The following is a 25,665-nucleotide window of genomic DNA, read 5'->3' as shown; positions in this document are numbered from 1 at the left end:
GAAAACTGTATGTAGTATTTCAGCTTCTGGGACACCTCAGATTTACTCTTGAGAAAGTACACTTGCCGGTAATTTGAATAGTCATCTTTCAGTAGCAGAAAGTATCGAGACCCTCCCACAGACTCTACCTCCATTGGTCCACACACATCAGCATGTACCAATTGCAATGGAGCATCAGTGTGTTGTTTGCTTTCACCAAATGGTAATTTCTTCATTTTTCCCTCCAGACATGCTTCACATGACTCACTGTTGTCTGAGTACTTAATATTGTTTTGATTCAAGACACTTTTCACATAGTCCAGGTTTTGATGACATAAACTTTCATGCCACTCTCTCAACGAGCGTACCACCACTAAGCAGTCTTGTTCCATGATTACGTCCAGAATATACAAATTTCCCTCCTTATTTGCCACCGCACGAATCTGGCTGTCTTTATATACATAGCAATGATCGCCAGCCATTTTAACAGTATGACCCTTTTCAATTGCACTTGATACTGAGAATAGGTTCATTTTCAACTCAGGGACCCACAATACATGGTTCAAGGTACTTTGCACATAATTCTGTCCATTGTAGACTTTCACATTAACTTGTCCGATACCTTGCACCTGAAGACTACGTCCATCACCAACGAGAACACATTTATTCGATACTGGTGTAAAGTTCATAAGGAGGCCACGTTCGAATGTCATATGTTCACTTGCTCCACTGTCCATGATCCAAGAGGTGGATCTTTTATGGTCCTCCAAATCACTTACACTACGCAATACACTTTCTGACATTACAAAGGCATTTTCATGTTTAGGCCTATACCTTTGCTTGCACTGAAACTTCAGATGTCCTTTCTTGCCACATTCAAAACACTTTCGTAAGTCTTTATCCTCTCTGCATTGGTTTGCCACATGTCCCAAGAATCCACACTTGAAACACTTTAATCCCCCTGTCTTCTTGACAGTGTTCCCTTTATATGATCCTGCCACCATAGCCACATCCTCATCCTTGATTTTAGACTTTAACCTCTCTTCTTCCACTAGTAGTCGTGCCACCAGGTCATCAAGTTTTTGTTTACTAGTTTCTACAGATTCCCATGCTGTCACAAATTGACCAAATCTCTCTGGCAGTGACATTAATATTTTTGTAATCGTGAACTGTTCCGACACTTCTTCTACTGCCTGTTTAAGCAAGTGACACAATTCTTGTATTTTTGACAAATATGTAGACATGTCAGAACCCTGCTCATACTTAAACTGAAAAAAACGTTGTTGCAGTAAGTGTACACTTATACTCGACTGCTGCTCATACACACTAAGAAGCTTCCTCCACATCTCGTTTGCAGTGGTGAAAGTAAGTATGTGCATCATTGCATCCTCACTCAAACGCATTACAATAATACTCTGAGCTTTTGCATCTTTTTTTTTGCCACTCACCTTGATCTTTTTCCGGTTTAATGTCTGTTCCATCCACAACTGAAAAAAGATTCATTCCCCGCAACAACACCGACACCTGGAACTTCCACACGTTCCAATTCTTCTGCCCCTCCAACTTTATCGCTCCCACGGTATTCATCCCTATCAGCTCCATTTTTCCGGAGTCAACAAGCACCGACGATAAATTGTTGACGACGAAAGCGACTGAATGTGTGCCACACCCCGGTACCGCTACTCCACAGAAGCTTCCCACGCCGCCATTACCACTCTGCAGAGAAACACGTTGCCGGCCTACACAATTTAAACATCTCTGGTGCGAAGATCATTCATGACTGTTATAAGCATTCTGGGCCCATAACCTGTTGTCAGTATTTCACAAAAAAAGACACGCCGTGATGCTGATAACCATATCCTTTTATTCACATAATAACAGTCATTTCTTCCACACTCCTTTTCCTCCATTTACTAACTCTCTAAACTAAAGCAGTGCTACCAACTCGGTAGCTACAACTATACCTACGACACAAAATATCTTTATTGCCGATAACACTAGGCTATTTATTTTTGAACCCCTTAGACCCTATAACTTTTTTTTAATTTTTAATTTAATTAATATGTTCTATCGCCAATAACAATTGCATCAATCGTAAGTAGAGGTTATGTTTTGTATGGGTCTATCACCACTTGATGTGGGATTGCATGTAGATGGTTCTAGGCTATTCATTTTTTGAACTCCTTAGACCCTATACCTTTTTTTAAATTTTTAATTTAATTAATATGTTCTACGGAATTTTTAAACTTACTTGATCTGCCAGGGATACCACCTTACATACTTAAATTGAAAATAGGTGTGCCAATTATACTCTTGCGGAATATTAATCAGCCAAAACTCTGCAACGGCATGCGACTTTCAGTTAAGAAATTAATGAATAACGTAGTGGAAACAAAGATTTTAACGGGGCCTTTCAAAGGTGAAGATGTCCTCATTCCTCGAATACCCATGATCCCGACCGATACACCATTTCAATTTAAAAGATTGCAATTCCCAATTCGATTGGCATTTGCAATCACAATCAATAAAGCTCAAGCTCATTGCTTTTCACATGGACAACTGTATGTTGCGTGTTCCCGAGTCGGAAAACCAGATAGTCTTTATATCTACGCATACAGTGGAAAAACAAAAAAATATTGTATATCCACAAGTATTGAAAAATTAAACTTATATGAAATGTATTCTTTGTTTTGTTTCTCATTTCTCAACTATTCAATCACAATGTGCCACAGCGAAGCGTGGCAGGGTGCAGCTAGTATTCAATAAAAGAAAAAAAGTGCACACATGAAACGGAATGAACACACAATACACACAGAAAATGGAATGAACACACAGTAAACACAGGAAACGGAATGAATACACAATGTACACAGGAAACGGAATTAAATACTGTACACACAGTACACACAGAAAATGAAATGAACACAAAGTACACACAGGAAACGAAATAAACACCATTGGCTCTAAAACTCATTCCTCTAATTGCTCTAATAGGCTCATATCACTGCAAACTTACATCATCTTCGAGTGCTCCAAATGCTCCAACATCTCCAAAGAACCAATTGGTTCTACAGCACAAATGCTCCAATTGCTCCAATTGACCAACAGCTTAAATGCTTTAATTTCTCTAATAGGGCCCAAAGGCTCCAATACTCCAATGCTCCCAGTACTCCAAAGCTCCAAGTGCCCCAAAGCACCAAAGCTCCAAGTGCTCTAATGCTCAAAAGCTTCATAGCTCCAATAGCTCCAACAGATCCAACAGCTCAAATTGCTCCAAATGCTCCAAGTGTTCCAAAGTTCCATTTGCTCCAAGAGCTCCAATACGACAACTTGCCCCACTAGGCCATCAGCTCCAAGTGTTCCAAAGCTCGAAATTCTCCAATTGCTGCTACAGCACTATCGGCTCAAATTGCTCCAAACTGCTCCAATAGGTCTAGTACTTCAATTACTCTAAAAGCTCCAACTGCTCCACCTACATTCAGCTCCAACTGATTTCATTTGCATTTTTTGATTTAACTTAGCCAGAAGCATTTTCGAATAAGAAAGCACATTCGACAAAGAGGAAGCACAATCAACAAAAAGGACGCACATTTTGAATGTAAATTCAACAAAAAATGAAGCACATTTAACGAAGGATGTACATTTTCACAAACATTAAAAATTGTAGGATGCGCACGCCAGTTTCAAGTTAGGATATAATGTCTCTAAAATTCATTATCTCCAATAGTCATGGACTCCAACAGTCATTGATCCAACAGTAGTTGCTTCCAGCAGTCTTATGACTTGAAAAATTCATTGGCTTAAACAGTCATTGACTCCATCAGTAATTGGCTTCAACAGTCATTGGCGCCAAATATATCGTGCTCTTAGAAGTCTAAGGCCTGGCTGTTATTTAGGTATTAGATTAGGAGTTTAAGAAGCTACGAGACTACAGGACTACAAGACATGGCTTCAACTGGCTACGAGGCTCACGTCTACGAGGCTTCGAGACTATACAGTTACAAGTCTACGAGACTACATGCCTCTTAACTGTCTTTGGCTCCATTCAGCTATGAGATCTTATTTATCTTATGCAAAAGATTTTGTTGGGTTGTACTAGAACTCTATCCTTGCTCAACAAAGGATAAGTTCACACGCTGGCAGAATGGATTGCAATATTTTATTTTTTTTTATTTTCTATTTTTATTACATTAAAATTATTAAATAAAAATAATTTTGTTATTTTTATATATTTTGTTTTTAAATTATTTCTGTGATATTTCTGATGTAAAGGAAAACCTTTTTTAGATTTCTCCGTCTACTCCTGATTATTTCTGCTAATATATTGTTAATTTCTGCGAGTGCTCCTGTTTATTCCTGGTTAGACATCTGTAGATGTTATCCTAGTGCTTCTGGTTATTTGTGAGAAATCGAACTCTGCATGAAATATTTTTTACTTAATGATTCATGCAATTTTATTCAAAGTTAATTTATTTAGTCAATTTCTGCTACTAAATCAGTACTAACAATATTTTTAATAGGTGGAAATCAAACAAAAATATCATTACTTAGTTCAATAATATGCTTTGAGACATCTGAGAAGCACTATCATTAAGGACGAACTTTCTTCTCCTTGGTATCTAGCGAAGCCATCCTGCTCTTGTGATCATTAGTGACCAGCCTGCATCCCACATAAAAGAAATAAATATTTTTACATCAACACAACACGAGACTACATCTGTTGGCAAGAATCTGTACAACTTACAACAAGTTATTTTGCATAAGATAAATTAGATCTCATCGCTGAATGGAGCGAAAGACAGTTAAGAGCCATGTAGTCTCGTAGACTTGTAACAATATAGTCTCGTAGCCTCGTAGGCGTGAATTCTCGTAGCCAGTTAAAGCCATGTCTTGTAGTCCTGTAGTCTCGTAGCTTCTTAAACTCCTAGTCTAATACCTAAATAACAGCTATGCCTAAGACTTCTAAGAGCACAATATATTTGGCGCCAATGACTGTTGGATCCAATTACTGATGGAGTCAATGACTGTTTGAGCCAATGAATTTTTCAAGTCATAAGACTGCTGGAGGCAACTACTTTTGGATCAATAACTGTAGGAGTCCATCACTGCCGGAGATAGTGAATTTTAGAGACATTATATCCTAACTTGAAATTGGCGTTCGCATCCTACTGAGTTTAATGTTTGTGAAAATGTACATCCTTCGTTAAATGTACTTCATTTTTTGTTGAATTTACGTTCAAAATGTGCGTCCTTTTTGTTGATTGTGCTTCCTCTTTGTCGAATGTGCTTCCTTATTCGAAAATGCTTCTGGCTAAGTTAAATCAAAAAATGCAAATGAAATCAGTTGGAGCTAAATGTAGGTGGAGCAGTTGGAGCTTTTAGAGCAATTGAAGTACTAGACCTATTGGAGCAGTTTGGAGCAATTTGAGCCGATAGTGCTGTAGCAGCAATTGGAGAATTTCGAGCTTTGGAAAACTTGGAGATGATGGCCTAGTGGGGCAAGTTGTATTGGAGCTCTTGGAGCAAATGGAACATTGGAACACTTGGAGCATTTGGAGCAATTTGAGCTGTTAAATCTGTTGGAGCTATTGAAGCTATGGAGCTTTTGAGCATTAGAGCACTTAGAACTTTGGTGCTTTGGAGCACTTGGAGCTCTTGGAGCCCATTAGAGTAATTGGAGCATTGGAGCTGTTAGCCAATTGGAGCAAATGGAGAATTGGAGCTGTTGGCCAATTATAGAAATTGGAGCATTTGTGCTGTAGAAACAATTGGTGCTTTGGAGATGTTGGAGCACTTGGGGCACTTGGATTTGATGGAACTTTGGAGTAGTTGGTGCATTTGGAGCAATTGGAATTGATGGTACTTTGGAGTGGTTGAAGCCTATTAGAACAATTGATACAATTATTTTTGGACCCAATGGTGTTCATTCCGTACCCTTTGTGTAATATGTATTCATTCCGTTTCCTGTGTGTACTGTGTGTTCATTCCGTTTCCTGTGTGTACTGTGTATTTATTACGTTTCCTTTGTGTACTGTGTTTTTTCAGTTTTCTTTGTGTACTGTGTGTTTTTCCGTTTTCTGTGTGTACTGTATGTTCATTACGTTTCTTGTGTGTACTGTGTGTTCATTCCGTTTCCTGTGCGTACTGTGTGTTCATTCCATTTCCTGTGTGTACTGTGCGTTCTTTACATTTCCTTGTCTATACTGTGTGATATTTCCATTTCTTGTGTGTATTGTGTGTTCATTCCATTTCCTGTGTGTACTGTGTATTTATTCCATTTATTGTGTGTACTGTGTGTTCATTCCGTTTCCTGTATGTACTGTGTTTTTTATATTGTTGAATGTGTGTCGTTTCGTTAAATGTACGCAGTCAAATCTGTAGTAGCTCTGTAGAAGCTGGTTTATTTACTTTTCCAAAACTTTTTTCCCTTGATAAAACATTTTTAAGTATTTTTGGTCCAGCGAAGAAGGACGTGTTGTTCGGAATTGTCTGGCCTATACGTTTGACATTTTTTATGACCTTGTCTCGTGGTCTGAAGATACGTGGCCTATTCGTATAGCATTGTACATTTTCTGGTTGGAATATATTTAATGCATAAAAAAAATATAGATTTCCGTGGTAGGCAACAAAACAACATATTTAATAATTGTACTGGTATCTCGTATATATATTTTTTCGTAGTGTGAATACTTAATAAACTCCACGTAGTGTAATAAGAATTTTTTTTATTTGATTTCACGCTTTAGTTACTGTTGTCAATGTTTGAGCATGGAACCAAGGAATGATATCAATTAAACCAGCAATTATTTTTATAGGGTATTTCTTAATGAACTATTAAATTTTTTTACGATTTTATATGTTAAATAAATACAAACTTCCAAGATGGAGGTTATATCAGCTTAGTGGAGGTGGGTAGATTTATTTAATAAGTATTTTTGTATAAAATCAATCTTCTTTTTCATCAGTCAAATGCTGAATCCAGGATGGATCTATCTAATCAATTTTTATTTTCACAAACTTTTTTTTATGTTTTTTTGAATTTTTTCCGAGATATTAGCATAAAAATTACAAATTTTTATGATGCCTGTTAAATGTCAATATGACAGTCACCCTGGCAATTAATAATCACTGCAATCTAGCTGGTAAATATTAAACTAACATGGTGGTAGCGACCTCTAGCTGACAAAACAATATGACAGCCTCCAGCAGACTAAAAAAATTATTGCCTATAACACATGAAAACATGATGACGAGCGAGTCGTAATACTATCTGGCAATATATACCTTGTCGTTAGTGGTGGGAACTTGTGTCTAGCCGCTGACAACTGTGCCGCATCTTCGGCTAGCCTCGGGTATTCTCGGCACACCCGACACTCCTGACGAAATAAGGAGTTCGCTTCGAGCCTTGGCCGAGGACGGACGTGTCAAGCGGAGCTGCGATATTCCAGGAACAGCCTGTTTACTCGCACACAGGCCAGGTGGTATTCCCTGGTTTTTCTAAGAAGTGTAAGCGTGCAAAACAACCCGGGTTGTAGCTAAACCTACAGCCTAGCCACAACCCGGCTTAATACCGGGTGCGTGGTCAGTGGGTGTTAGTGCGTTGTAGGGTGTAACTAGCGACATGACTGAGCAGTTATGTGACGAGCAGGTGATGCAGGAGTGCATCGATGTGCCCCTGCCGAGCGACGACGAAACCGAAATGTCTAGCGACGACGGCTTTACAACAGTCGTCTCAAAAAAAACAAAAAAACGGGAGGAAAGGACGAAAGACTGCGCCCCCCACTGACGAACCCCGCGATCGCCAGGCAGCAGGCCGAGCGACTTCGCAAGCAGCCCGTCAGAAGGGCAAACAACTCGGCCAGTCAAACGGCCGCCAACACGCCCGCAGGTTCGAGCCCTGCCCCGCCAAACCCTGCCCCTCAGGCAAATAAAATGCAGGTGAAACCCCTGTATGTATTCGTGGATTCTGGCCACAGCTACCCGGCCATTAAAACAGTGCTGGATGCAGCACTGCAGGAGCGCTGGTCGTGCGTCAGTCGCGGCCATGACCAGCTCATGATTCACACTGCCACCATGGAGGAGTACCACAGGGCAGTGCGTGCACTGGAGCAGGCCGGAGTGCAACACTCTGTGCTGCTGCAACGGGACGAGATCCCGAACAAGTTTGTGTTTTGTCGAGTGCATAGCAGCACCGAAAAACAATTCATTCAGGCTGAGTTCGCCACAATGGGGCTTCCAGTGCAGAACTTCTGGTTTCTGTACAACAGGCAGACAAGGCAACCTATAAATAAGTTAGTTGTAGAGCTCCCGAAGGCCGTAAATCCAGAAAGGATTTACGACCTGAAGTCATTCGGAGGCCTCAGCATTCGTGTTGAGGACTATCGACACCCCAAAGGCCCCCTCCAATGTGGCAACTGTCAGAGGTTTGGCCACCCCGCAAAAGGCTGCAGAGCCACCCCTGTGTGCCGATGGTGCAGCCAAGGGCACAAAACCGAGGTTTGCCCCCAGGGAGGTTACAGGACGAAGGCAAAGTGCGCGCGATGTGAAGGTCCTCATTGCGCCAATTACAGAGGCTGCATGGCCTACAAGAGGGAGAACTGGCGTCACCTCCCGCAACAGGAGCGGAAAGACAGAGAGCTGCAGTCCAAACGCGCAGTGCGCGAAAACAAGCGAGCAGTAATCGCAGCTCAAGTCCGCCCGCCCCCACAACAAGCCGGCCCCTCAGGCTACTCCCCCAGTCCCCAAGGCAGCCGTGGCGAGCCCCGAGCTACCCCCCCCCCCCCCTTCCCCGGCAATGACAGAGCCCTAACCAATATTCAGTGTTGAGCGATAGACATGAACTGGAGTACCCTGTCTTGGCAAACCCACCCAGGCCTAGAGGCCAGCCCCTGCCCCAGAGGCCCCCGAAGAAACACCATTCGGGGTACAAAAACGGTAAAGGCCAGGCGCAAGGTCAGGAAACGGATCAGCCAGGTACTAAGGCGTCACCCAACTCCACCCCTCCCCCCAGTGATTCCAAGAAGGTCGCGCAACAACAAGCCAGCCCGTTGCAGACAGACTCACCAACAGAATTGCCAACTGCTTCACCGCAGCTAAAACCCTTGGAGAATCCAGCGATGGGCGCGAGTGACTTTCTGAAGCTCGTGGGCCAATCGGATGCCATTGCACAGAACCCTAACCTGGCACACGTCCTGGAACCAATGTGCATTTTAATGGCTATTTGGTGTAATCCGTCCAAGTCAATAGAGGACAAAATAAAAGCCACCACGGGCTTCGCGACAGCATTAGCGGCCAGATTTAATGCCGCACACCCTTAATTTAGGTTCTGCCATTAATACTACCCCCGTAGACAGTAGATTAAGTACCATACTTTACTGGAATGCACGAGGAATTAGAAATAAAATTATCGAATTTACCGATCATTTAATAAACATAATATTAGAATCGCGGCGATAAACGAAACACACTTAATTCCAACAGATCGTCTAACTATCTTAAATTACACTATTTATAGGCGTGACCACGATACCAGAAGTGGAGGGGTTGCCCTACTAATCCACAGAAGTATACAACATAGTGAATTTCATTTACCTGAATTTAATAAATTAGAAGCTGTTGCAATTAATTTTAAAGTCAATAAACAACAAATAGTGCTTATTTCGATGTATGCACCACCGGGGAGGTCACTAACTGAAAACGAGCTGGACATCTTATATAGCTCAGCTCCCACATTTCTAGCAGTCGGCGATATTAATGCCAAGCATAAAGACTGGAACTGTCGGAGCAATACAGCCAATGGCCTACTGCTGCAAAGACACGAGTCTAACAAAAATTATCAAGTACATGCTCCCTCAGAGCCCACTCATGATAGCGGAGTACTAAGGCACAACCCCGATATTTTAGATATTGCATTAAATAAGAGAGTTCAAACGGGATTCGAACTCAGAGTTTTTCACGAAATGTCGTCTGACCACTTTCCAGTACATCTACTATTTGATGACATGGACACCAGTGGTGTAGTTCCAAATTTTACTGTGCCGGAGCTCTTTGTATTTAAGAGTGTTTGGTTCACCCATCCTGCTAATAAAAGCGATGGGTCCGGGGGTCCTCCCCCGGGAAATTTTGAATTTCCAGGTGCTAATTGAAGCTATATTAGCAATTTTACTGGCAGAAATAACAAAAAGATTTTGTTAACATAAACTTATATGGAGGTATTAATTTAAAAAATATCGGTGAGTTTCATGACTATTAATTTCACTTTTTGGAAGATACAAATAATACCCTTACATCTTTTTACAATACATAGACACAAAAAGGACAGAATTGGTACATTAAGAGACATTATCATATATTATATTACAAAACTGTAACCTTGCTACATGGCATTGTACAAAATGTCTGCAATTCAAGTTAAGTATTCAACACTGTTTACAATAAATCAGCAAAAACATTTTTTTCAGTATCTTGGTGTTGCCCTTTTGCTACGCGGTTTCTCGTATCATCTGCTGAACGGTGCGATCTCAGCCACGTTGAAATGTAAGGCTCAGGGTTCCAGTCTTTGAGGGAGGGTCCATGCAGTTTGATGAACATTAGTGATGATACATGTGGTATTCAAAGTCTTTCTGGTAGGAGATACAATAATGTTCATCAAACTGAACCCCCTTTCGCACTCAGCTGAACTACACGCAATCAGTTTTGTGCAGTTCATTAACACATTTAGTTCTCTGGGAATACAGCGACTATTGTCAAGATAATCCCGGTAAGCATTTTTTAACTTGGCTGAATTAAGTTGGAATCGTGTACAAAGATTCTGTATATCCTCTTCGCCATACCCTACGGGCAAATCGGCTGGCCATTGATCACAGTCAAGAACTTTTATTTGATTCAACAGAATTTCATATTGAACGTTCTTTGTAACAGTCTCGGATGACGCTGACGTTGACTCATGGCTAGACATGGTTGTAAACAGCCTCTTTTTCAGGTTATTTGCTGCACTAGACAATAGTTGTTGCTGGTTAATGGATGTCATTTTTGTGTTATCGGTTAATGGTATGAAACAAAACTGTCCTTTCTTGATCGCAATTTGGGCCTCTAAAATTCGAGTGCCAGGCTTCTCTTTGAGAGATTCAATGAAGCGAATGCATCGCTTAATTAGTTTGTCTTTATAGACAATAGAAGCATTTCTATTTTGTAGATTCTCAGAAAGAATGGCTAGTTCTGCTAAAATGCCATACATTATGGCCAAATCAAGTAAAAACTGCTTGGATGAAAATCGCTTCAATAAGCCATTGTACATGCTTCTTTCAGTGGAAGATTTACTCATATCTACTTTGGCTTTTGAAAAATGGCTGAATAAAGAGCTGTATCCAAACCATACCGCTGAAACTGTTCGGAACGAACTGGCCACCCACCTGGTTGACAAAATACGGCCGATTTTATTAATTACTTGGCCGAGCTCTGCAGCGCACTCAGCTAATTGGCGTTGATTCATTGGGGACCTACTGTACAAATTATATATAATTTGTCCATAAATATGTGAAAATGATTCACACCTGCTACTTCATCAACAGAATCGGCTAATGCTAACTCAAGTCGGTGATTCATACAATACCAAATAATAATATTTGGATACTGGGATAGAAATTTCTGAGCTACTCCAGAGTGTTTCCCAAGCATAACACTAGCACCGTCACTTGTAAATCCTACCAAATGTTGTTTGAGGTATTCACTATTAAACCCGTGTTTATCAAGACAGCATAATAAACTTTGAAAAATTGTCTCAGACTTTTGATTAGAAAGTTCCACTAGATCTAAAAATAAACAAGAGGGTGGTTGTTCTTTGCTTATTTCACATCTCAAATAAACTATTAACACAGATTTTGAACTTAGGCTGGTCGACTCATCAATTATAATTGATATTTTCCCAGACACACCCTTAATTTGTCTAATAATCCGTTCCTTTATTTCTTTTTAAATATGCTCTATAATTTCAACAGCACTATATCGAGACTGTAAACCAACACCAACATTTACCCCATTTAGCTTCTGAAGTTCAATTAAACCGAAATGGTCACTGTAAGGTCGGTAATTTTGCCCAATGTAATAAGCTGATCTAAATGTTGCTTTTGTTGAATCATGCTGAGCTTTACTCATAGATCACAAACATTTTCAATTGATTGTTTGTTTGTGAGATGTTTCAACAATTGTCTGTGCTATACGGTGAGCATTAGATTGCTTGTGTTCTATTATTTTTTTACGTAGTGATTTAAGCTGATCTGATCTGTATGATCCGTAATAATTAACTGAATATGAACGCCATTCATTAGCAATATCAATTCGCTCTTTTTTGAATGCGCCTAATTGAGTTACCTCGGAACATACTTTGCAGCCTAGCTTACCTTGCCTGCAATCAATCCAGTGTAGCAGTTCCACACTTTCAACACTACTTGCAGTTGCAGCCGCACAAGAACTATCTTCATCTTTCTTTACGAGTTCATTATCGTCTCTAGGCGAATCATTGAGTTGATTATACTGAACCGAGGTGCCTGAGATACACGTATCAACACCAGCAGTGGAGATATTTGAAGCACCAACACAACTAATAACAGGGGCGACCCGAGAAAAGAAAGAGGTGAACGTTTTTTGTTTCGGTTTTTGTTCCATTATTACTGTAGATAAGTTGCTAATAATGTTCAATTTTTAAAACAACTGTCTTCCTCATGTTGTGTAGGTAGTTCACTGACTAAAAACAATAAATTATTTGCTAGTAACGTGGCCATAAAAGACTATAACGCACAGCACTTAACCACAGTCTACAAATACGCGCAAATTAACGGAATAGAAAACAAAACTGAACCAGGAATGTAGCCAGTGTCGGTGTCGCACAGATGCGGTGTTTAGTTTTGCAGCTGCCTTGTAACTGAATAACACAGAGCTACGTCAACTCATTTCATTGCGCAGTGCGCACACGCATGGTGTGCCTGCCAACCTTCTGCCTCCTCCTTAAAAATATCCTTAAAAATGGAGGGGAAAAAAAGTCACGCACAAAATAAAAGATCGTGGTATCTTTTGCTTGCAGTTTTGTTTTTCTCTTTTAATACCACGACCAGCTGCGCGTTGCAAACGAAGCCTCGGTATATAATGCGGTACAATAATAGGAAGTTTTAACTCGATGTTTTAGTGCAACCGCGCACGCATAATGTCAGCTTTACATATTCGTAAGTTACGAATCGTAACACAGCAATCATCAAATCTATAGAGATATTCAGTAAAGAGCACAGTAAATTACGGGACAAGAGATAAAAAAGGACACACGCGCACATCAACAATCATTTGTTTAGAACGTTTATCGCATATATATAATTATTTTCCCCCCACCAAAACAGTGGCGGAGCTTCCGCTCCTGCCTCAAGAGCAGTGGCGGAGCGTCGCTCCACTCCGCTCCGCCACCACTACAACCCTGGTGGACACTGACATCAGTCCTCCGAGAAAAATTAAAGACTACAAGAAAGCCGACTGGAGAGGCTTTTAGACGTATTTAGTCGATAATTTGCCTGCAGCCGATGCTGCCAACTTCGAAACGAAAGATAACATCGAATCAGCAGTCACTGAACTTACAGTTAAAATTCAAACTGCAATTAACTCGTGCATCCCAGAAAAGGTGGTTTGATTTAAGCAAGATGTACTGCCGGTGTATATTAGGGATTTAATTTCTCAGAAAAATAGATTAAGGCGCGAATATACTCAACGTAGGCAACGCGACATTAAAGCGAGAATTAATGAATTACAGAAAATAATTTCCGATGAAATAACTCTATGGAGGAGCAGCCAATGGGAGACGAAAGTCTCTCAGCTACAGGTGCAAGATGGTAGCACCTGGAGTATGAAAAAGCGATTCCTTCATAAGATAGATAAAATACCTCCGCTACAAACTCGCACTGGGTTCGCTTTTACACGGACAGACAAGGCACAAGGCTTCGCGAATACCCTTGAATTAGCCTTTCAACCTAATATCGAACCCTGTGACCCGCAATTTAATGCCGGAATATACAGATACCTTACAATTAAACTTAATCAGCCTTTAACTTCAAAACCTTACTTAACTCAATCTCAGGAAGTAAAACAGGCTATCAGGCGTATGAAACCACGTAAGGCACCGGAAAACGATGGCATTCAGGCAGTAGTCCTTAAGAAACTGCCCGACGAAATTTTGGAATACCTAGCTCAATTAATAAATGGAATACTTAAACTACAGTATTTTCCATTGCAGTGGAAAGAAGCGAATGTGATAGTTTTTCATAAATCCGGAAAATATAAGACACTGCCCCAAAATTATAGGCCCATTAGTATGCTGGGTACATTGTCAAAAGTAGCCGAATGCATAATTCTGCAGCGACTAAATGCTCACATTAAAGAAAATAACGTACTGCCGGACGAACAATTTGGTTTTCGCAGCGCGCATTCAACAACGCATCAACTGGTCCGTTTGATAGAACAAATAATAACTGCCTTCAATCAGAATAGCTATAATCTCGCAGCGTTTTTGGACATAGAAAAAGCCTTTGATAGAGTACTTCATGAAGGCTTAATTTATAAATTATATAAAACTGGCTTCCCCAATTGTTATATTAAATTACTGGCCTCGTATTTAGAAAATCGGTCGTTTAGAGTCACGACAGAAGGAGCACAGTCCGATTTAAAAATAATTAAAGCAGGAGTCCCACAAGGCAGCATTTTGGGGCCGGTTTTATTCAATATTTATATCCATGATATGCCTAAGCCCGCACACCGATCAGTTCAGTTTGGCTGCTACGCGGACGATACGGTATTGTTTAGCAGATCTAGTATTCTAGAACTCGCAGCAGACAGATTGCAAACCGCGTTAAATTCAATAGAACAGTGGTGCACAAAATGGCGAATTAAGGTAAACCCTACTAAATCAGAAGCTATAGTTTTTACGCGTAAACATCTCCCGCCACTCGAAGATAGACCACGACTAACACTTTTCAATGAGCAAATTCCTCACAAAAATGTTGTTAAATATTTAGGCGTGCACATGGATAGGGAACTACTATGGCGCGATCACATAGAGGCGAAAAGAAAAACAGCTTTCACTAGGCTCATGGCCCTCTACCCCGTCATGAGCAGACGTTTAGGTAGCTCTGTTAAAAACGGAATAATAATTTATAACGCACTAATAAAACCAATAATCACGTATGCAGCGCCGGTGTGGGCAACAGCAGCGGAATCTCACTTAATCAAGCTACAGAGAATTCAGAATAAGAGTATTCGTATTGCGACAGATGCGCCTGTGTATTGCCCCGTAAGGGCTATGCACATAGAGCTCAAACTCGAACTTTTAAAACATTATTATTTCCGAACTGCGCAAAAATTCTATGATAAATGTGCCATAAGCAAAAACCCATATATTTCATCACTGGGCGAACAAGATCCAGAGTTGCATGGAAAATATAAAATGCCAAATTCAATCTTGGCTCACAGACCTCCGTAGTGTGCTGTGGCTGGCTGAGCGATCGGCCAATCAGTCTCCCGCGAGTTGAAACATAAATTATAGACATTAATGAATAATTAGCTAATTCAAAATGGTCCGAAGCACGCAGGTGTAGGTTTGGCTCCCGGGAGTTCCACTGCCTGTGTGGTTAGGGCCGACTCCCTATGTCCGATGGGCATGGCCCGCCTGGCAGGCTTCACCTCCAGTGCCGGTTGTGTTTCTGAAAGACACGGGGTTTTGAATTACAAGCTTGCAACAAATACCAAAATGCGAATAGGTCTTGACTTAATTCACCTGTAACTTTATACACCGACAGTTCCTCTATATTTAACTAGTAGTATAGTAGTAGATATTAGAGATTTGTAAATTAGTAATAAGTCCTAGATACTAAGTAATAGTAATCAGAAATATATATTTCTAAAATAATAATAAAAAAACTAAAAATTAAAATTAAAAATATTTGAAAAAAAAATTTTTTTTAGTTCTTATTTTAGTTTTATCTTAAGCACTACACGTCCATCCCTGAGTTGGGTGTTTGCATATTTCGTAACGAAATGCCTAGTTTGTAAGTCATTTATCTGTTTTCTGTCTTAGTTTCTTAGTTTTTTAGGTGCTGACTGGCGGCGGAGTGAGTGGTCAGTGCAACCACTCACCACCAGGGGCGCTTGCGTCCTTGGTCACTAAATCCAGTACTGGACAACTAGCAAAGCGGACCACGAGTCCAAGTGCCCAACCCCCGCATGGTACTCTTTTCTACTCTGTCCAACACTTCATCCAGACCATCCTCTGTCTCCTGTAACTTCCTACACGTAATGCATGCCAATTTGCATCCCGAATGAATGTGCCCAGGGTTTTCCCTGTGTCTATGCAGGTTTTACCTGGGCCCAACCTATCTCTAGTTATAGTCTAGATTTAAGAGTGAGGGGAGTTAGTCATGGCGCCAATCGCTGCCATGGCTGGCCAATCCCCTCCTAGCACATGATGCATGCGACCCTCTCCCCTTGCATGGCTAATCCCAGCATGACTAAGCGTATAGGCTTCGGCCTGAGACGCACCTAGGTCCCTCCCTAACCCGGACCCCTCCAAAATACACTTAGTTTTAGTTAAGTTAGGAAAAAAAAAATCAATCGACGAAATAAGACGGCGCGGAAGGATGGACAACTCATGATAACCAATGGTCAATTGGGTTAGGTTAGCTACAGTATAAATACTTTAAAACATTGTGGACGGTTGATTTGGTTAGGATAGCTACATTAAAGATACTGTGAAATCATGTAAAACGGTTTCCTAGCCCTGGATAGCTACATATTATGAAGTTATTTGCTAAGCAACCATAAAATGATTTAACAGTATTTTTAATGTAGCTATACTTACCTAATATAACCAACCATCCACAATGTTTTAAAGTATTTATAATGTAGCTAACCTACTGAATAATTCTTTAAATTACTTCTTGCTAATTTTAAGAATGACATGTTATAAGTTAAAGGCAGTTTATTTGAACACGGTAACAGAAATGTGAGCGCACAAAAAATTGTTGTGGTTGTGTGTCGTTCATGCACTGTCACACTCACGAGCAGCGGCGTGAATTCCCGAATGAAGCCGAAGATGCGGCACAGTTGTCAGCGGCTAGACACAAGTGTGGTGGGAGGTCAGTATGTTGGTTGCTTCCATGGAGGAAGGAATTGTCTCACTTTAATTTGAACAGAGTGTGCATCGCATTAGTATATCTCTTCCAATTTTTTAACTCAACACAATTAGTTAAGTAGACATAAGATCAATCCTTGCGTCATATATACCGTGGTTCCAATTTTGTGCTCAGTTGTTTATAATGTTGGCCCCATGAATAAGCCAAATTTTTAGAATTCGAGCGCTGGACCCATAAGTAGGTATAAATCCTTACACAAGTAGTGATAGTGTTTCAAATAAGCCAAGGTAATTGCACCATATCTATACAATAATTGTTATTATCATATTGGCCCGTTAGCTCAGTTGGTTAGAGCGTCGTGCTAATAACGCGAAGGTCGTGGGTTCGATCCCCCCACGGGCCAAATATTTTGCTGATCCCGTAGCTCAGTGGGTAGCACACCTGCTTTCGGTAAGATGAGGTCCGAGGTTGAGTCCCGATTAAGATATAGGCTTAAATTTGCATTTCTATAATAAACAAGGAACCTATGTCAAAAAAATAAAACATTTTTCAAAATGAATAACAGACAAACTTATCAAAATAAGTAGTTAATGGGATAAGTTAGGCTCAAAGGAAATTAATTATTTTTTAATTAATCTTAAACGATAAGTATCGAATATGATTAAGTTATATCTTTAAAACATGGAGCTAGAGTGAAATTTATTTTTCGTGCTGTTTACACAATACAGATGAAATAATTTTGATACAACTTTGCGTTATTTGATTTAAAATTCTAGGTATATAAATCTTCAAATAAACTATAATGGGAATTAAGTGCAATTTAAATTTTTCCTAGTTAATATAAAATCAAACATATTTTATTCAACAAAAAATAAATTAATACCAAAATCACTAAAATGTAGATTGCATAACATGTAATGCATTAAGTCTTCCCCAAAACTCAGGATCAAGCTGAGAAAAAATGAAAAGCCAATTTAATACTGATCTGATTGAAAAATCAAAATTAAGAAGTCGTAGTTTATTATATAGCTACATTTTTCGAAATTGTTTAAAATACTTACTGGACTGCAATTGTTCTGAAACTGCGTCTATAAATTTTCATTATGCAACCCTGGTAACAGTGAAATTGATAAATATTTAAAATAAATGAAACTTTCAATAATATTCCGTATAAAAAATATCTACGTTCTTTTGTCAACAATTTTCCTTATCATATATTTGACTATTATTATTGGAGAAAAAAAAATTTAACATGGCGATTTTCGAAAAATAACTAATTTAATTTAGATTTTAAAAGAGTACAGCGATTACCAAATATATTGATTTTTACTTTAAAAGTTATAATACTGGATATAAATTGAGTAAAGATTTTTCTTTAAAGTCAAGAATATTTAAAAAAAAATTTTAATTTTTCTTCTGTAGTAGGGTTCAAGTTTGCGTATTCAAATTTTATAGTTACAGTATCGAAAAATTAGGTGAACGTTGGGGACTTTAACTCTTATGAAAAATATTTTTATAATTTAAAAACGAACAATTTTTTAAATTTTAGTTTCTAAATTTTGAATTATTATTAATTGTCCTATCGCCTGTTTTTGTCTGAACGCTGAATTCTGGGCCATTCTTATACATAAACCATACATTGAATGGTAACTAACTGTAATTATAAATTTATAGAATGAAATACAAATTGGTGTTAAGAGCCGTAGGATTAAAAATCATATTTTTATGTATTTTTATTTTAATGCAACAGTTGTAGTTTTGTAGCCTATATTAAATGCTTGAAGCAATATAAATGAATATTTTTAAGCATAAGTAACCGTAGTGAATATTTATGATACACGAATTTTCTCTGTAAAAGACTAGAAGTATATATTAGTAGGTTCTGCTACAGGGTTCAGGGTATGGACTGTAAATGAGTTCAACCACCGACAATCATGGCGTCACGACGGTCCTCCAGGTGTAAAATATTCCTCAAAATAACTCAAAAATAATTTAAAAATTCCTCAGAATTCCTCAAATTTTCCCTATTTTACAGAAAAAGTTCCCGATTTAAAGGAAAATTTCATTTTTTTATTCCCCAAAAAATGCCAGAGGTTTAAATTGTGTCCATTTAGACTTCAATTCCCCTTTTACAAGCCACCAATAAGCCTCTGGAGAGCTTTGATATTAACCTTAGACTGGGTAGCCATCTGCGATGATGACACGACCACCATTTTTATAATCCGTAATAATTATTGAGCTAGAAATTCAAGAAAAAAAATTAAAATGTATAAATATTTATTTCATATAAATTATAGTAAAAAACATACCGCCATTTTGAAATTTGTCTGCCATATTAAAAAACCTAAATTTTTGCCAGAAAATAACGAAAAAATAAATCTAAAATAAATAAAAAAATTATTTATAAAATTTGATTTAAAAACATACTTATGTCACTAAGTCCATGGTTTAAACCCAGCGAAGGAAAAAATAATGTCAATGGATCTTTCCTCCACCAAAGTCATGGGTCCAACACTAATATCAAGGCAGATATTACATTAGCCAGTATGATGTCATGGTGACCATATCGTTTTCGTCTGCTGGAGGCCGCCATCTTGTATCCGACATTTTGTTTTTTCGGATAGAAGGCACTTTAAGATAGTTTAATTTTTATCCTCTAGGCTGCAGATTTGTTTAATACCTTTACAACTGCCATCTTGTCGGCCATCTAAGCCGCAATCTTGAAAATCTGTATTTCTAAGCTATATATTGGAAGAAAATTCCAATAATCATCGAAAATATAACTTATCAAAATAATGTTTAACTTAATCGATTACAGTTCTTGGTTGAATCCCTAAGCGATGCAAAAAATATAATTTAATTAAAGATCACATCAATTTAACACAGAATGACAGGATTCTAGAAAAAAACACAGGATTTTTACAGATAAAAGGTTATTATATAATCTTTACTCTATTACAGGAAATCTTATGAAATTGTTTATCTAATAAAAGTTTAGTTGTGCATTGGCTTAAAATGACTTATTCTCAGCTCCAATCCATTTACTGAAGACAGAGACCAGGTAGATACTTTACTGACACAGTCTTTGTCTTCCCGAAGAATTTCTCGATACTGTGTTTAACAGATTGATTTACATTGTCACAACTGTAAATAAGAAAATTCATATTCTTAAAAGCGCACATCTTCAAATGGCCATTGAACAAATATAGTTTACCATATACACAGACCAGCCATAAGTTATATTTTATAGGTCCATGCGTCGCTACTTCATCAGTAAACAGATTGACAATGTTCTGGTTAATGCTTGATATCGTCAAGAAAAGTAAAAATGTATTTTGACTCACTAAACGTATAAAGATAATATTATTTTTTTTCTAAATTACATGAAATGCAGATTGAGCCAAGTGGAATCATAATCATTTCCCTGTAATGCACTGAATACAGATTTGGGTTTATTTTCATGTTCAGGCGTCATCGCAATCGGTTGCTGATCATCTATTTGTGTTCTTGTGTCCTATTTTATATGTATATATAGATAGATAATTGTCCTTTTCTATATATATATAGATAGATAGATAATTGTCCTTTTCTATATAAATAAATATATATAACCTATGTGAGCTATTCTTTCCACTAGCACGAAATTTGCTGGGACAGCTATTATAAATAAATTTTAAATGTGGTGTACACAAATAATCATGTTCTTCAGATTGATATTAGGTTGTTTTTATAGCTACCTTTTGCCGACTTATTTTGTAACTGCTCTATTGTTCTTTCTGAGATAGTTTTTCTCATTGGCATTTCATGATCCCTATAAGAAACACTTTATCCAAGATACGGAGAAACTTTATGGACAAGTACATCAGGAATATGGAAAGCTAAAAATTAATGTGAATTTTACAAATTTGTTATTGATACATTATAAGGTAGTCTGGTGCTACACAGATCCGTTCTGGTTTAATTTTTTGCGTCAGAAGATTCAGTAGTGTAAGTCCGAATATTCGCTAATACTCTTCACAGAAATGTTAACAGTTTTACTAAACAGAATAATCATCGCATTAATACAGCCCTTCAATTATAATTTTTTTAATCACCACATTAAGAATGATACATATATAGACTTATTAATAATTTATAATATAAATATAGAGGCTACATGTATATTCCTTTTACGTTCCAGTTGTTAAGGATAATAGTGTACTATCCTCAGTAATAACTTTAAATGTGAAGCCATATTAAATATCATTCTTTTATTAAAAATTATATAGAAATAATTTAAATAATAACTTATATCTCTTGTTAATTTTTAAAATATGTTTTATTTTTTAGATTATCTTAAGGCTTTTCAATAAAGTAAAAGTCCCTATAATTTTAATTTTATTTAGTTTACGAAATGGTGTCAATTGTTTGTCCACAGTCCTGTATTTTTTTGCGTGTTAATGTATGTGGTCTACAAGTATACATGGTTTTCTGTTTGTGTATGTGCCCATCAAAGAAAACGTTTTTTTTTAAATGTTGGTAATTATAGCCAATCTATACTAAGTATTAATTGTTAAGGGTAAAAATTATATTATCAATTGAATTTATAACAATACTATTTAAAATGGATATAAAAATAATTTCGAATTTAAAATAAAGTATTTTTTAATTGCTGTCTGTTTATCTGTTTGCCTGCTTGTCTGTTTATTTGTTTATCTGCTTGTTCTGCATCAATCAAAAACTACTTGAGGGATTTTGAAGAAAATTAAAATAATTAAATATCTACGAATCTAATTAAGCATAAAAATATATATTGGTTATCCATAATAATAAAACCAAAACAACTAACCATAATTTTAACATTTTGCAAAATTCAACCTCTAATTATTTTTAAAAGAGGCATGATTTTGTTCTAAAAATAAAAAAAAAACTCCCGAATCCATCATTTCTTTAAGAAGGTGCAAAATATCGTTTTGATTTATTTATAAAATTATATCATTGTTTATTATAACGTAGGACATAACATATTTTGTTAAGAATAATTAAGGTAATGAACAACACATATTTTACAATTTCGGAGGATTCCAAACCTAAAGGGTGTAAAAGGGTTTAAATTGGTATTTAAGAAAAGTTTATACTTCCGAATATAAGTACTAGAATACGATTTTATTTTTATTTTCAAGTATTCGAAATTCGAGTTTGAAGGGAAACAAGAAGGATTAGTTTTATGTTCACAAAATTATATTTTTGAAGCTAATCAAGCGGGTAGTAAGGTATGTTGAATGATTTTATAAACATAAAAAATATACCAATGGTTTCTCACTGCTTTCAGAAATTTTAACCCTGAAAGGGTGTAAAGGTTGTTAATATGTTGTTAAAATAATTATAAAATCTACTTATGCAATTAAACTTAATTAAAAAATTGGATATCATTAATTAACATACCTAAAAAGATCTTATCCATCTTCTCTTATTCACTGTTTTCAGAAATATCACCTCTTAAGTTGTAACAGTGGTGAATATTATATTGAAAGATAAATATTTGGAATCTATGAATTAACATATAGTTGAATTAGCCAAATAAATTATAATTACACTTTAATGTAAGTTTAATACAAATAGTTTGGATTTCACACATATGGCTGTAAAAACGATCGGAGTTTAGTTTTATTTATGGAATGGTAATTACAATATTAACTAAGTCTGTAGTTCTGAATTTTTACAAAGGATTACCTGAAGGAAGAAAGGATAAAGTGTATATTTTAGGATTTTTATTTAATAAATACGAAGTATAACTTCTAATCAACTAACACGCAAGATAATAATCTTGATACCTGTATTCTACATTTCAAATAAAGATGCAATTGTTTCTGAAATCTTAAAATAATATTTGTTTACATAATAATTCTTTTAAATTATTCTAAGCGTTGCTATAATAATAAATAAATGTTTAGTCTATACGATTGCAAAATCTTAATTAAGATGAAATAGCTGTATCTTTGACAATTATTTTAATTGGCTACATCATAAAATTAAAAGGAGGTGCTATTTTAACAAGTTAAAAAATATATATCCTCAACTACACTATAACGGGAGTTATAAAACCGGCATACTTTATCTAGGTACTCATTACTCTTAAGAATTACTTTATAAATTTCAATTTAAAACGGTATTGTTTTGAAATAAACCGTATTTATGCCTGACATTTTAATGTGTATTCTTCAGCAAAAAAAAAGTTATAATTATAATATAATTTACTGAGAATGGTTAAATATCAGCAAAACCTTAAAGTTGCGCGAGCAAAGCCGCGTATTTTAAACTAGTAACAAATAAATAACTAACAACCAAACTCCCCAATTCGCAATAATTAAAAACGTAGCACAGGTGCTCTTCCAAGTCATCGACCTGAAATTCCACATGTCCCTAACATCCACATACGGCTGTTAAAATAACCGCGAGGCCCGGCTTGGGTGAGAAAACTTGTAAGCTATTAATGGCAGCCGCACTGAAGCGTGTACATACTACTCGGAAAGCACCCGCCGCCCACGGACGCCGGGTCAGGTGGGGGAAACCGCCCGAGCGATCGTCGACTGCCCGTATGATCTTAGCCCGCGCCGAGGAAGGAAACGAATGAACTCGCAGTGCGCTTCCTTGGCAGGCACTGCTCCCAGGGCACTGACCCCTGGGTAAAGAAAACACGAAGACCAACAGCTCATCTCAATGGTGGTTGTTTAATTTTTTTTTCAAATATAATTTACTTAAGGATAAATATCATCATGCATTTTGATTACAAATAAGTGTGACAAACCTTTGCCCTTCCGAGAAGATCCAGTATTTTCTTATATCTCTGCTTTGAAATAATATTGTATTATAATTGTTTGACCCAGAACGGATATATGGTCAAACTTCTTGGTTTTTCATGCGCGTAAATATCATTATCGAGCTTAATTTTAAGTTCGTTTGAAGCTTTATGATGTGCATAATTAATTTCGTTTTTTATGCAAGAATGACCTCAGTTATGTGTTTCCCAATGTGCTTCTTAAAATGAATACTTCACATGGTCTTATTCATAGAAAAAAAAACACCTAATAACGTTACAATCATTCATATAGTCTTTTGTTGTCGAAAACATATTTACGAAACATATTTTTCCTTGTTTGGCGTACAAACACTATCATTTGAATTATACGCTAAATTATATTATATGATATGAATTCTAAATTCTGCATACTATGAAAAAACAAAATGTGATTTTCGGTATTTCTTTAAATTCACACAAAATATTTAGCCGAAACTTACAAAAAAAGTATTTTTACCAAAAATGGAACTGAATTTTTAAATTTTAACTTGGATGCATTTTCATCAGTATTTAAGTTACTTAATCCAAAATACCTTTAAAGTCAACCGAATTGATTTAACACAATTATATAACCTGCAGCTTCGTTCGTGCCAATTGCAGGATGTTGCTGATACTGTACCATTACGAGAAAATTATGTAAATAATTCTAAAGTTTTTACATAATAAATTTACAAACACGAAATAAAAAGTCAGTTTTTATAAGATTTAATTCTTAACAAAAACATAAATATTATTATAATTTTGGTAAAATGTAAGCCTGTTTAAATTTGAGTCTTGAAAACGTATGATGATTTATTTATCCCACATAAAACTAATTCCCCCCTGTTTTAAAATCATTATAGATACCTGAATTAATTTCAGATTTAGAAAAAATAGTTTTATGAAATTTTTAGTATATCTTATAAAATTCTTATCTTATGTGTTTGTTCATAACTAATCAGACTTGAAGTTAATGAAATAAAAGTGTTTTTATTTTAACTATTTTCTTCAGAACTACCTATATATTAAGTCAATACAGCGATATGCATTAAACAAAATTAACCAAACTCATAATGTTTTTTATTACTTTGGGTGCTCATGCGGTCAGAATTTTCGTAACGCTCGAAATTTTTTAGCCCCTCAGCGAAGACGTTTCAATTCAAAAAAATGTTGTTAGAGCGTCGTAGTAATGGCTCGAAGGTTGTGAGTTCGATCTCCCTCACTGGCTGACGTCACCTCCGTATCATAGCCGGCTGGCACACACTTGTTTCTGAAACAAGCAATACCGCCGCAGGGTAGACTGCAACTGTGCAATCGTGCCAGGGTCTCGCGGAGAGTTACAGGTCAGGATTACGCCCACCATAACTGTTCATGGCGTTAGGGATTAGGTTTTCAATATGATGTGAATAAATGATATTAAGAGACTTGGAAGTGTTTGAGTTGTAGTTGGGGATTTAGTTTGCGCTGCACCGAGGGCTAGTCCAAAATAAAAACAAACAACGTAAGAGGAAATAAGCACTTGATATTCGGAAACATGGCTCTCAATGCTCGAGTGAGAGTCGCGGGTAAGAAAGATGCGTGAATTGTAGCGTCTCACCAAGTCACGACTTCTGCCGTGTAGCCAGTAAATTTGTCAAAATCAAAACTGTATGTAAAATTGGTTAAAACGTAGTCAATTATTGTGCTATCTTTTACTGGTTGGTGATAAAA

The 25,665-nt window shown here is 37.1% G+C and overlaps 1 non-coding gene across 1 annotated transcript; it reads left to right on the top strand.

The window, feature by feature from the left end:
- Positions 1-17,467: 17,467 nt before the first annotated feature.
- On the top strand, positions 17,468-17,541 carry Trnai-aau (transfer RNA isoleucine (anticodon AAU)). Its single transcript has one exon. It is a non-coding gene; the product is annotated as a tRNA-Ile (tRNA).
- Positions 17,542-25,665: the final 8,124 nt, after the last annotated feature.

The sequence above is a fragment of the Bacillus rossius genome, chromosome 1 (assembly GCF_032445375.1).
Source record: "Bacillus rossius redtenbacheri isolate Brsri chromosome 1, Brsri_v3, whole genome shotgun sequence".
NCBI classification, from domain to species: Eukaryota; Metazoa; Arthropoda; class Insecta; order Phasmatodea; family Bacillidae; genus Bacillus; species Bacillus rossius.
This window is presented reverse-complemented; position numbering and strand designations above follow the sequence as displayed.